The sequence below is a fragment of the Ammospiza caudacuta genome, chromosome 3, assembly GCF_027887145.1.
Source record: "Ammospiza caudacuta isolate bAmmCau1 chromosome 3, bAmmCau1.pri, whole genome shotgun sequence".
NCBI classification, from domain to species: domain Eukaryota; kingdom Metazoa; phylum Chordata; class Aves; order Passeriformes; family Passerellidae; genus Ammospiza; species Ammospiza caudacuta.
Window position 1 is genome coordinate 58,985,736 of NC_080595.1, and position 13,568 is coordinate 58,999,303.

The 13,568-nt window shown below is 35.3% G+C and overlaps 1 long non-coding RNA gene across 1 annotated transcript; it reads left to right on the forward strand.

The window, feature by feature from the left end:
• Positions 1 to 238: 238 nt before the first annotated feature.
• Positions 239 to 13,280, forward strand: LOC131556281 (uncharacterized). Its single transcript, XR_009274594.1, has 3 exons — positions 239 to 295; positions 10,494 to 10,610; positions 12,270 to 13,280. It is a non-coding gene; the product is annotated as an uncharacterized LOC131556281 (long non-coding RNA).
• Positions 13,281 to 13,568: the final 288 nt, after the last annotated feature.

The window sequence follows — 13,568 nt, forward strand, 5'->3', positions numbered from 1 at the left end:
ACTGGAATATTTTCTTATAATCCTTAGTTGCATAGATAACTTGAATGTAGGGGGACAGCATATAAGTACATAAAGGTAGTACAGAAAGTAATCTTACCCCCTAAAGAGTTGCAGCTGGGTTAATTATTAAAGATTAGGAACAGGCCTGACTTTAACCGGCCACAGCTGTAGCCAATCAGCAGAGTGTTATAAAAGAGTGGATTGGTTGGTTGAGGGGAGCTGGAGTCAGTTGGCTGCTGTGAGAAGAGGAAAGAGGCAGTGCTTGGAGGAGCTGCCTGCGAGAAACACCAAGGAGGTATGAAACTCTTGCACTAAGGTGGCAACAGTATGGAACCTTTGCAGTATAATGATAACACATGAATGTGAAGGAACTATGAAGAAGGTCATGGAAAGAAGAAATATTACTTACAAATGCATTCATCTGCTCTGTAGGACAGAAAGTTCTCGATGACAGAGTGGCCTGGAAGGCATACCTGTTGAGTTTAAGACTTTGATGTTGTCCCCCACAACAGTCTTTTAAGTAAACTATGGAAATACAAGTTCAGACAAATCCATTTGGAATAGGAAAGGTCCATGCATGAGGAAGATGGTGTATGATGTAGAATCACCAGTATTCCCCCATTAATTGCAAAGCTACATTGTGTAGATTATTTTCCTTAATGAATGAAAGAAGAGAATAGAAAATCTTACTAATTTTAAATAGGACTAGAGATAAAGGGGCCTCATGAACAGAGCAGATTGGAGGAAAGGTTTGAAATCAAGAGTATGTAATTTAAGTGGTTCTGGATATTGTAATTATTTAGTTTAAAAAGCACGTGATATTGAGATGTGTAAGGGAGTAAATTCTAGCTGTAAAAGTATACAGCATGAAAAATGTGTGAAGTAGTCTTTGAAATCTATCAAAATCCATTTGGATGATTTTTTCTTTACCTAAAGAAAGATTTAGCAGAGGTGCAATCTCTACCAAAAATAACTCAAGCAAACAACAAACCATTAAAAAAAAATCACCAAAAAATCAGAGCAAAAAGCGTGGTTAGAAAGTTTGAAAATAAAATTAATAGAGAAGAACAAGGAGGCCTTGTATGGAGAAAGCTGAAGGGTGATGGATGAAACACAATCCACAAGGTTTAAATGCTGATTTTAAAAGATTCAAATACTTTAAGGTGTTCTCCATGTCTTCTGGGGAGGGTACAAGAGAGAAAACCTCAATTGCAGCAAATAATGATGAGGTTGACTACCGGGAAAAAACATCCATTAGGCTAGTGAAGTAACAGCATAGTCTTCGCAGAAAAGTTCTGAATCTCCCATCACTAGAATTGTTTTGTCAACTACCAGTCAGGGAAATACTGATGTAATTGACTCCTCATTCAGTCAGAATTACAGCTGATGTCTCAGCACCATTCATCTACCATTGTATGGTGTGGCAACTGCCTGGAGTTTTGGAATAAAGTAATTTGTCTAATTCATACCTAAATTCAGAGGAACACAATTTTGCTACAGCTGCTGAAAAGGAGGGAGGACTGGAGTGGAAGCAGGAGTGTAAGGAGGGTTGAAAATGGTCTGGAAAGTAGAGTGCTATATAATCAAAAAGATAATTTAAAAATGTGTAATTTAAAATATGTCAGTAAAAGGTAAAGCTACAAATGCAATAAAATAATCAAAGGAAATAGACACTTTTGTAGCAAAAATATGGTCTTGTGTCATTTAAATACACAAGCAAAAAGCCAATCAAGTATTCTGTGAAGCCACTGAGGGATATACAGAAAGTGGGAAGTAAGTTAATGACGTTAGTATTGCTCTGAGCCTGAATAAATTCTCTGCTTTCGTCTTCATGAAATAAGCCAAAGGTCAGATTCTGAGGATTGGGATATTTTCCCAAGTGGGAGGGAAGGGAATGGAAGCGTTGAAAGACTTTATGAGTACATCAAAGCAGAGAGGCAATTAGAGCTGATAAAAGTTCACATAGAAGCAGATAGAGATAAATCGCATCCCAGATTTTTTTAACGTAGCAAGTTGTAGAAAGATGTGGAGGTTTCCAGCTCATAAGCTCTAAGAAAGCATAATAGGATTCAAGAGAACAGAGATTCAGGAGTCAAATTGGGACAGCCATGACACTGAAGTTTATTTGTTTGATGGTTTATATTTTTGTTTATTTATTGTCTCAGCGACACACAAGGGAAAGACTTTATAATGAGACTCAGTGAAGTGAGCTATACATTGACAAAGGAATGAGATATCAGTAAGCACTGATCTGAAATCATCACTGTGGTGTTTTCAAAGTAATTTGCACTTTGCATTCTCAGGTGTTTGCTGGTATTGAAGTTGTTTTCTTAATATCTAATACTTCAATCAAACAAACATATCTGAATTATTTGCTTTAGAATTATGACAGAAGATAATTCACTGATATTCTGTTATGATGATCTCAAATGTAATTTTTTTGTATCATTTTAGCTGTTTTGAGTGAATGAGTTAAATAACATTAGCTGTCTTCTTCAGCCTACTTCATCTTTCCTCAGTTGGGCCATGCTTTACAGAATATTACTGTGTTCCTAATAAACCAAAACCAGGGAGAACACTTAAGAAGAGAGAGGTAAAAAGAAATGTGAGGTTTCCAGATAACATGAGTTACTGTACTGCCCAATGCATTCAGTAGAGGGGACTGCTCTGATCTAGAGAAAGAAACTATAGGTGAGAAACCTATAGCATCTGCTGGTGTTTTTATGCTTGCATGCAGAGACACTTGTGCACTTCTGTTTATGTGAGGGGCTTCCTGCATAGCTCATCAATGTGTTTCATATTTTCAGTATTATTCATAATTTTTTGTCTTTCTTCTCCCTCCTATGCCTCCTATGGCACCCTGTTATCTGCTGGAAACAACTTTGCAGAAGTTTTAAAGTGGTTTTCTTCAATCAATAAAAAGCCAAGGTTCATTAGATGTTTAGATCCAGTTATATGTTTTACCACAAAATATTAAAACAAATATAATCATTAAAAGATTTCTGTTACTAACTGGCTTCTAAATATGTTAAACCCAAAACATAAAAAAAAACCCCCAAAGCATTGGCATCTCAGTCAAAATCTGTTCTGTAATGCATAAGCACTTAGTTTAAGTTTAGTAACAGAATTAATAGACAGCAGTTGAAAAAATCTGCATGGGAGATCCCTTTTCCACAAAGCTGTTACAAACCAAAAAGCAGTTTCCAGTGAAAATGGCAAAAGGAAAGATAAAAACCAAGGAAAACTGTAATCTCTCTGTCACAAATTGCTTCAGACAACCCTTGCATGTGTAAAGATGGTTCCGGTTAGAGCTGATAGGATTCGGTCAGCTCTTGTGCTTTCAGAAGTGCCAATAAAAATTCCTAATTGAGAAAAAAATTACTTTTTAAACATTCTCTTTTCAGGAGATAAATTATCAAGTATATGTAATATTCTAAAAGGATTTTTAAAAAGCTTGATATAAGTATGATCTATGTGATTATGAAAAATACATGTTAAAATGAGCATTGAAATACTGAAATGCTGTATAGCTCTGTGTGTGGTTTACTGGAAAAAATATTCTTATTTAAAATGAAACTTTAAAACAAACCAAGAAAATATTTCGTTCAGAATACCATTCTGAAGTTCTGTAAATGCGTCTTATAGTTTTCAAAAGACATTTTTAAGAGATTTTAAATCGCTTCTAGTTGCAGGTAGTTGAAGACGGTATATTGAAAGTGTAGTTTTGAACAGAAAACATAAGTGACAATAAATACCAGGAATAAATACAAGTTTTTACAAGGAAATTTAAATGCACGAAACCTAGTGTGGAGGAATTTAATTTTTAAGTCTGACTATCAAATACAGTATATAAATCCATTAGGTTTTAGTTAGATGACTTTTCAGCCTTTTCCACTTGGAGAGTTGAAAAATTTCAGGGGATTTCTGTAGCAGTTGAAGTCATCTTTAGAAATGGAGAGTGACCCATGTTCCCTTAATCTGTACTGAGCATATAAGCACAAAGTGAAGTATCCTTATGGATTAATTGCTAAATTTAGTATTTCAGTAAGCAATTTAATATTTCAGTAAGTGCAGTGCCTTGAATCTCAGACCCTGCCTCAGCCACTGGCTGAGGAACAGGCATTTTATGGATTATTTTGTCTTTTCTCCCAGCCAGAGGAAGGGAGCTGAGTCACAGGACGTGTCTCTGTTGTGTTGACACCAGGCACTCTGCAGGGCCTGTCCACCTGCAAGTCTAGTTTAAGCAGTAAGGATTTTTGGGGGGACATTTTCCATCTCTTAATATATTTTATTTGCAAAAGGCTGGTACCCAGCAACTACAACAATGAATTGACAACTGTGGGTATTGGATTTAATATCTGGCTTTGTGCAGTTATATTGCTTATATTCTCTGCAGCACAGTTTCTCCTCCTCTGTCAGATGATTTTAATGATTTAACACTCTGCTTCCCAGGAGTGTTCTTGATGAGTTTTAATTAATAACTTTAAAGTGTTCTGAGCTCCTTACCTATGCACTGTAATATCAATATAAAATGTGATTAGATTTCAGAGACAATGACTATCCCAAAGGTTAATAATAACAAGATTAATAGTGTACTGAATTTTATGACATCTGTTAGCAGCTTGCATGTCAGATGTTATGGTTTATGCTTGTACCTGCCTAGAGGGAAACAGTTTTTGACTGAAGACTTTTTTCCTCTCCTGTCTAAACTAGTTCGGGTAAAAAGTCTCTGTTACTTTCAGAGATTTCAGTAGTCATCAGAGCTTTTCTTTTTAATAAGTAAAATCACTGAAGTAGAGACCAAAAAAAATCCTCCTGCTCCCACACAGGAAAAGTGAATTTCATGCTCCTCACAAAACCTGATGTCAATTAAGGCCTTCTTCCTACTTATTCAGGCAAGTTGGCTCAGTACAATTCTCACTGTTTACAGATTTAAAACAGAATGTTGTGCAGCTTCCCTCAAAATCTCTGTTTGAGACTAATTCACATCCAGTTTGGCCAAAAATCTTTGTCATCTGACAGCCATCCAGGGTAGTGCTGAAGGTGTTTTGATTGCCATGGTCTTGGACTTCTGGTTTCAGAGGACTACTTGTCACATTTGTGTTAAACCCTCCCTCTCAGTACTCCCTGGGATGTTACAAGCAGTCACAGAAAGAAAACCAATCTTGTCATGTTTTGAATAAAGGGAGGTGTTGGAAAGGGTACTGAAAGCCTTCTGCTTCCACTGCTGCTCTTTGATTGAAGAAACAGGGCTTTCAGCAACGTTTCATGGAACTGGTCATCCAAAAATTGCTGGCAGTGAGTGCCAGTGCTTCCCGTACACAGCAGGACTCTCAACAGAGCATCTACAAACCTTGCATGTGCTGACCAAGACAGTTCCTAATCTAGGCCATCCTGATTCAGCAGGATATCTCATGGGCTGTGTTTCTGAGCACTATCAGGATTGATTTTCTTTTTTTTTTCCTTTAATATTCTTTATATTCCAGGATATAGATGCCAGTGCAATTCCCTTTCTTAAAAAATTCTGTACCTTTATTCAAAACCTATGACATAAATACAAAGTTTTTACAAGTATACCAAGAATGCATGCTTCTCCCAGCCTCATTCATTTTTGTTGTTTTTCTGGCATCATGAAGGGGGATTTTTGCCCATTTTTTATGATGTATTTTCAACTGAAGGACTCAAGAACATTACTTTCTGATCATTTCCTGAATGCATACATCTATTTGGTTAACACAATTTACTATAAAGCTGAGCTTGAATCTGCTCTGGCAGTACCTGAAATTTGTAGAGTGTTGGTAAAGAGGGAATGTTACCAATCCTTGGGGATGTAGGATAAATAATGTGATCCTCATGTGCAGGTGAGTTTAGAGACCAGCCCCACTCTGGATGTGGATGCAACAGGCATCCTCCCCTCTGTGGATATTTATGAGATGCCAGCATCAAAAATCTGTTGCAGCTGGAGGGGCTTCATGGTTTCTTCCAGTGTCAGAATTTTAGACATGAGGATATGTAATGGTTTCAATTACTTTGAGTGTCATTAGGATTCTTCAGGGCCAGGCAAGGAAACATGGCTCTTTTCTCTGCCTCTCTCCCTTTTTTTTAATGACTACTTCCTTATGTACACTTTTTTGCACAGGTACCAATGAAATTCTGAGACTTAAGTCTAAATTTTAAAACTACAGAAAAATACAGTGAGCTCCCTATTTGCCAGCATTGTTTCAGTTTCATCCAGCCCTAACTGCCTTCCAGACTCTATTGAATATTTAAATAAGATTTAATGCACTCTATTAATTTTTCTATTGCTTCCTATGTTGTATAAATAATTGTGCATAATACATAATTATTATACAAATGATTATACATTCATATGCATGTAATAATTCCTGCTGTTAACCATTCTAAACTTACAGTATTTTACTCTCACAATATCTCTTACTTATTTTTCCCTCTTACAATGAAAAACATAAGACAACATTTATTTTATCTTGTTTTCAGCTAAAACATCCATTTCAAATCAGACTTTCAGTGCCTATTGATAGTTCATTGCTTTTTTTTAATTAATATTATATGTCATTCAGCTTATGACATTCAAATTAAATGTTAAACCTCTGGCAGAAGAAATCCAATTGGCACTTGATGTGCCTCAATAAAATGGCAGGCAACAGTTGGCACTATTCAGCAAAAGGAGTGTTTTTCTGGGAAAATGGAGCATGATGATCACTTCTCATGACACTGAAAACCTCTTAAGAGTCACAGGGCTTGTGACACTGACATCAGGGAGCTAAAATAACAGTAGGTCCAACATGCCTGTGGGGACAGCAGCATTGCTGCACCACTGCTTCACTCCAGGGATAAACCAGGGTGCAGGACTCAGGCTCTCATTGCTCAGGACCTGCAGATGAGTTATGTGATATACTTTGGCCTCACATGAAACAGATATCGGTCTTTGTAATAGGAAATTATTTTTATGGATAATCAAGCAGTATTATTATCTGTCATTGTTATCTATAACAATGTATAGCTGCACATCATAAACTCAGCTCAGTGATTATTATTACTGTTATGACCTGTCATTTTGTCAGGCTGTACAGTTAACAGGGAGGTGCATCTATCAGGAAAGTGTAAGAAGGAACGGGGATCTCTTGTATGGCCAAGCCAGGCTGCCTTTGTGTCTTTGTCACTCGATCACGTTTCAGGAACATATGCACATATCTGTGGAAAATAATAAAGGTACAGCCTGCCAAACACACTCACCAGGATTTGTAGGTTGTTGAGACCTGTTCTGGGAATAGAACATTAGGAATGCTGCAGGCATTCTGCCCTGTCCCCTTCACTGCCACCACCTTGGCAATGAGCACATCTCCTTGAAACGTGTGATCAGCCCAAGAACCAGTTTACATCAAGCTCCCTAATCTTTTGTAGTGTCATCAGTCACCACAAACAATAGGGTTTGATTGAGATTTCTTCTCTTCTGAAGGAATCAAATTGCAGTTTTGTCTCCCATGAAATAAGGCTCACTGGTTTGTGATTAAGATATATTATATATCATCATTTGTTTCCTTGTTTGTATGCCTATATATTTATGATGTGCTCAGCCAACATTGTGATAAATAGATTTCTTTCAAGAAAAATCTCTCATACTTTGAGGTCATATCTCCTTGCATTGTTTTTTGGCAACTGCAATTAGCAATACCTCTTGTGTAAAGTTTAATATTAAGATTCACTTCCATACTGTTAGTGACTGGTAGGTAACACTTGTTTGGAAAAAAATCTTATTTCCATGCAAATAATTTTTATAACTTTTCTGTGCAAGTAAAACTCATGACAGAGAAGATACTAAAGGATGTATAGCTGCAAAATGGAGGTCTAATGGTGGGAAATAGAACTTCAATAGGCTGAGGGTTTTCTGTTTTGTTACAACTCACCATGACACGGACCAAAATATTTTTACATAGCTTAAAATTAAGGTAAGATGGCACAATAACACCTCATCAGGGTGTTTGGGTATAGACACCAACCGTGTTCAAACAATTCATCATTTCACAAATAACTAAAAGAATGACCGTGTGATACCTTTTTTTCTAGGATAAAATAGGCAGGGGAGTTGAATAAGATGGTCTTTAAAGATCTCTTCAAATACAAATCATCCTATAATTCTGTGATTTTATGAATGGAGAGTTATTTTTGTATGAAGGTAATAAACATGTTTATATTAAAACGCAAATACTCCATCCACCCAAATAATGCACAGGATAATACAACAAAAAAAATATATCAAATATTAATTCCAGAAGGAATAGATATAACTAACTTTATCTCAATTCTAATGAAAGTGAGGGAGAAGAAATATATTTCCTTTTCCCAGTTGAAACTGACACAGATTTCCCATATCAGACTAAATATCAGAGTTCAGCTATCAATAGTACTACTCGTATTTGTTCTTTGACTTTTTAATATACCCCCACTTGCAGTGTGAACATCACCAACATGCTGAATGTACAAAAGCACTTAGTTATGAATTACATAATCATGGTTTTTACCATGATTATTCCAAATTATAGGATAGATATTGAAAAGGTACAAAGAATCGTGGTTCCTTCCCCAGCTGACTATGTATTTAAAAGCTGAATTTCATTTTATGTATATAAATGTTTTGTATTTGTGATATCAGAAAGACATAAATCATGATCATTATTTCAGATATTTATATATTTGGCTTGTATCCTTTCAAATTGGACTCTTTTCACTGTATTATATTGCTTTGCACTGGGAAAAATAAAAAGCAAAAACAACAACAACAACAACAACAAAACCCAAGCCCCAAAATAACAGAACACAAATCCACTAAAAAACAGTATAAGACAAATTTTTCCATCAGATCCTTGATACTTGTAATTTTTAAATTAAGACTAATAAAAACTTATTTAAAACTGCTGAAGAGATGGAATTGATCAAAAATCCTGAGGCTGTGGAAAATATGCCAAAAATCTAACCTGTTACTGCTGGGGTTATATTACTTATGGTCATGATGAGCATAAAGAATAAATTTGAAATTTGCCTGTGGTATGCTTAGCTTAATGGAACACAACCACAACTAGTTTCACACAGGAGTATTTTCTGTAAAACCATTGGTGTTAAACAAGCATAAAACTGCAGTTTTAAACCAAAGTTTTAATTGCAATGATGTATTGAGACAAGGAAGGAATAAAGGTAGAGTGAGTGCTAGAAAGCCTCCTGCGGCAAAACGACTGTTGGAAAGAAAACTAATCAGACACAGTTGGAAACAGTTGGCTTTGATAGCCTGTAAACAGTAAAAGTCATGATTTCTCTCTAAGTCATCTGACACCTTCATTACTGCAATTACTTATTTAATGCCCCTCACATCAAGAAGCAAACACAGGTTTATTAGCTCATGCAAGCTTATTTTTTAATCTGTATTCTTCACCAGTACTTACCAATTAACACTGTGCATCAACAACCTGCATTTGTAGCAGCTGCTCAGCTAAAAATGTATTCAGATAGTAGAACAGTATTCAGAAGTTTCATACTCTTTCTAGGAACATGACTAAGTGAAGTCAATATTATAAAATACATTTTGAATTACAGCTTTTCAATACCTGAAAGGGAAATTTTAATCTGTAGATTTATCATAGCTGTCCAGTTTAGCAAATATCAAACATTGCATTTCACTCTATATTCTTGGTCCTACTTTACAAATGTTCAGCCAAGAAAATATCTTGGGTTTTGCCCACAGGCATTTTTCAAAATATTTAACTTAAATCACAGCTTCTCATGCTACATTGGTGAACTCATCTACAGAATCTTGGTATCAAGGCTGTTGCAATCAAAACAGAGGAAGTAAATAAAACCAGGTCTGTGAGGAGAAGCAATACCCTTCAATAGACCAAATGTTACATTTTCCACAGAAAAGCATTCAGACTCAAGCTTTCCGTAAAGTGAGAACCCGAAATAACTAAGAAACTTTTGGGATCTTGTAATCTCATTTTGTAAAAATACGAAATTCCTGGATTGTGGCCACAGATATTTGACAATTTTCAAAGACATTGCTTCCACAGAGTTTTTATAACAGCTGTAGTGAGGCTTTTTTTAGCCAAATGCCTGTAATACATGTTTATCTCCCTTGCAGTACTGAGCCAGATGTCAAGTGGAAGGCTTGGAGTGATTTTTTTTCAGTTAGATTGATTGAAAGTTTTTCTGTCTTTCCAGTATGCTGGTGCAGGTACGAATACACTTGTAATAACTTATAAAATACCAGTGAAATCTGAATAAGTGACTACAGTTAGAAAGAAGGGTTGATGCATTCAATCATAACAAGAAATATTATCAGCATATTTTAGTATCATCAAGTATTTTAACCCTTTAAACAAAGAGTTTCATTAAAAATGCTAAAATGTGGCTTCAAAATATATGTCATGAATTGAAAGGGAAAATCAGTGTATCTTATTTTTTGTTAATTTCCTTGTTATTAGGCTGGCTGAAGGACTGAAATGTGTTCCTTAATATCTCTTTGCAACATGTGGAAATCATTGACCTGCACTTTGAGATTAATGGGAAGATCTCAGATGGAGCTAGGGGCTTAAACAGAGGTAATGGAAGTCAACATTCTGGTGCTTTTCTGAACACAATCTTGCATACAAGAAATGTAGATCATGTTGCAAAATGCAAAAACTGAATCTACTGCATAATGGTCCATTATTTTATTTTTGATATTCCATATTTCAGATTCCTTTTAAGGTTTTTCCTTCTTGAACTGCAATTTTAGTACATGATTTTGTCCAATAAAAGCTGCTTCTGCAAAGAATCATCGTGGAGTAGGTAATGTTATACGTGCAAACTGAGTTGTAGTATATTCTTCTGTACCTTGAAAGTGTAAAATTCTTGTACTTTATGATCTCAGAGGAGGCAAGCAGCCCTTCTGTTGCAAGTCAGTCTCCATCAAAGTCCTGTAATGCACATTAATGCAGTGTTCCTAAGGGAATGCCATGGTGATATTTATCCTTGCTCGCCTACTAAGAAAATCCCTGCCAAGCAGGAGAGGAAGCATCTGTATGCGTGGTTGAGTGACATTTTTATGCTAGCAGATATTCAAGGGCTCTGAAAAGATTCAGATTCTGTAGGAAATGAGTTTGAAAAACAACACCTGAGGAAAGGCCATTTGACTTTTTTTTCCCCTTTAGTTTGGGGGCTTACCTTGACATTTAAAGTAATAACACCATCTGCAAAATCATGTCTTGTCCAGGAGTCCCATTATAACAAGTTGAACTCTTCCAGATTGGATGAAATAACAACTTAATTGTGGTCTTAATAGATTTCCCAGTTGCCTGCTGCAATCAGACTTACCTTTTTAACAGTCCTTATTGCTCATTAATTACATTTCCTCTCCTAATTTCTCCATTTCTTTCCTATTCCTTGAGGAGAATGGAAACCAGTACAACTAATCACCTCTGAATTATGTATGTGAATCATCCCAGAAACACGTGGTTGGGATCTCTCTCTAGGTCAAGAGGCTATTTTAGATACAGAATAATTTCCCATCTTGTGGTAGGGACTTATTGTGAACTTCAGTTCATCCAGAGGCTGTGTTAACAACTGGCTCTTAGGCAGGAATTTTCATTCTAAACTAATTAAGATGTCCTAAATCTCTAACTCCTATAAATGAGAAATAATTTGAGATGACTGACTCACCTGATAATTCTTTTCTTTCCTATTAAATGCATTTAAACTCTCTGAGCGCTCTACCAAATGGACTTCAATTAACCTTGCACCCTGACTGCTATGATTAAATGGATGGGGATACTTTTCTTACACCATGTTGCATTTTGAAATAAGTTTCTAGTTTAAAGATGCTACCTGGCACAATGCATTATTTATGTGATTGTAACAGAGTTGTGATATGCAAATAGAAAACACAATTAGCAGCAGAACAATGCCTAAAACAGGTATCTGTTTTCTCTAATAAACAAATTCAACGGAATAGTTAGGCAAATTATTTCTGAGCAGTGCTATACAGAAGGATTTCAAAATATAAAAATGTTGCATTTCTATCCTAATCCACAGTATTTTTCATTGTCTTGAGTGGGATTCAATTCAGTTTTTCTCCTTATATGAGTCTTTCTTTGGCTTACCCATAAAAACAGTGATATAGTCAATTTTCATATCTATCCCCAGCTGCTAAGAGTCAGAGGGTTTTTGGGTGCACAAGAAGAAGATTATATCTGATCTGGATATATCTTTTGTTTTTGTAGACCTATAGATCCAGTCAAGTAACTATGGCTTTGCAAGCACTTGCAAAATCCACAGAGAATCCAGGCCTCAAGTGTTGTATTCTTTCCTGTGAAACACAAAACCAAATTTGAAAAGTAATTTTTTCAATAAGAAATTTTCTGAAGAGCCATGAAAGCTGAATTCCAACGACTCACTTTGATGATAAAATGAACCAAAAAGGTAATGGGAAACAAAGCTTTGATTGACCATGTTTATGCTTTATGCTGCATGGTTTCCTTCAAATTGTCGGTTTCCCTGGGAAGTCCAACACCTGCCAAGAATTAGAAAGACAGCTATGGATGCAAAGGTGTGTTGGAATACACGTGCATTTATTTCTATGTACATTGAGTGAATTAATAAACATTCAGTAAGGTATATTTTCCCAATTGTATTTTATTTGTCATGCAACATTAAAAATTATAACATATGCTATATTTTTCTAACTAAAAATGTAGATTTCCTTAGTTCTGAGTGATATTTTTATATGTTTGAGATTTCACTGTTTCTGGAAGTCTTTTGTGACCCAAAATATTAATTATTCTCTACATATCTGCATTTACTGATATATTTTAAAAAGTAAAATCAGTACATCTGCAATTGTCGACCATCTAAGTTTCTCTCAATCTGGAAATATAAACAATAAACCAGCCAGTGTGAAACCCTGTTAGTTTGATAAATAACAGATAGCCACAGTGAAAAGCTTTACTATTTGCTGATACGTGATTTTTTTATATGTTGATTTGGAAGATAGCACTCAGATCCCTTGGACATTTGTGATCTAGTCCTTGCTATCACAGAACCATATCAAATTACCAGTTTCATAAATGCACTAAATTTATGAAGTAGTAACTTAAAATTCAAATTGGAACATACTCCCATAATTTCAGCTCTGTGATATCGAGAAACTTCCTCATTTCTCACCTAAATTTATTCTCTGCTAATTTACACAAACTTGTCTTCCACAAGCATTATCCTTTTTGTTTATGCTATCTTTCTCCTATGTATTTATTCTTGATGGAATAAAAAGGAAATTATGAAAATTATGGAAAGAAATATCAACTGTAAGGTGATGTTTTATTTTGAAGTTATATTTAAAATAAAAATAAAAATCCAATTCACCAAGCTACTATTTTTTAGTACCCATACTCTATATACTTAAAATAAGACTCAATGCACAAATACAAAAGTGGTGGTTTTAATTACATACTACAGTTATAGTAACAGGTCTTTATGTCTAAGGAAATATTTTTAAGATCTTCATGGCTAAAAGAAATTTAACC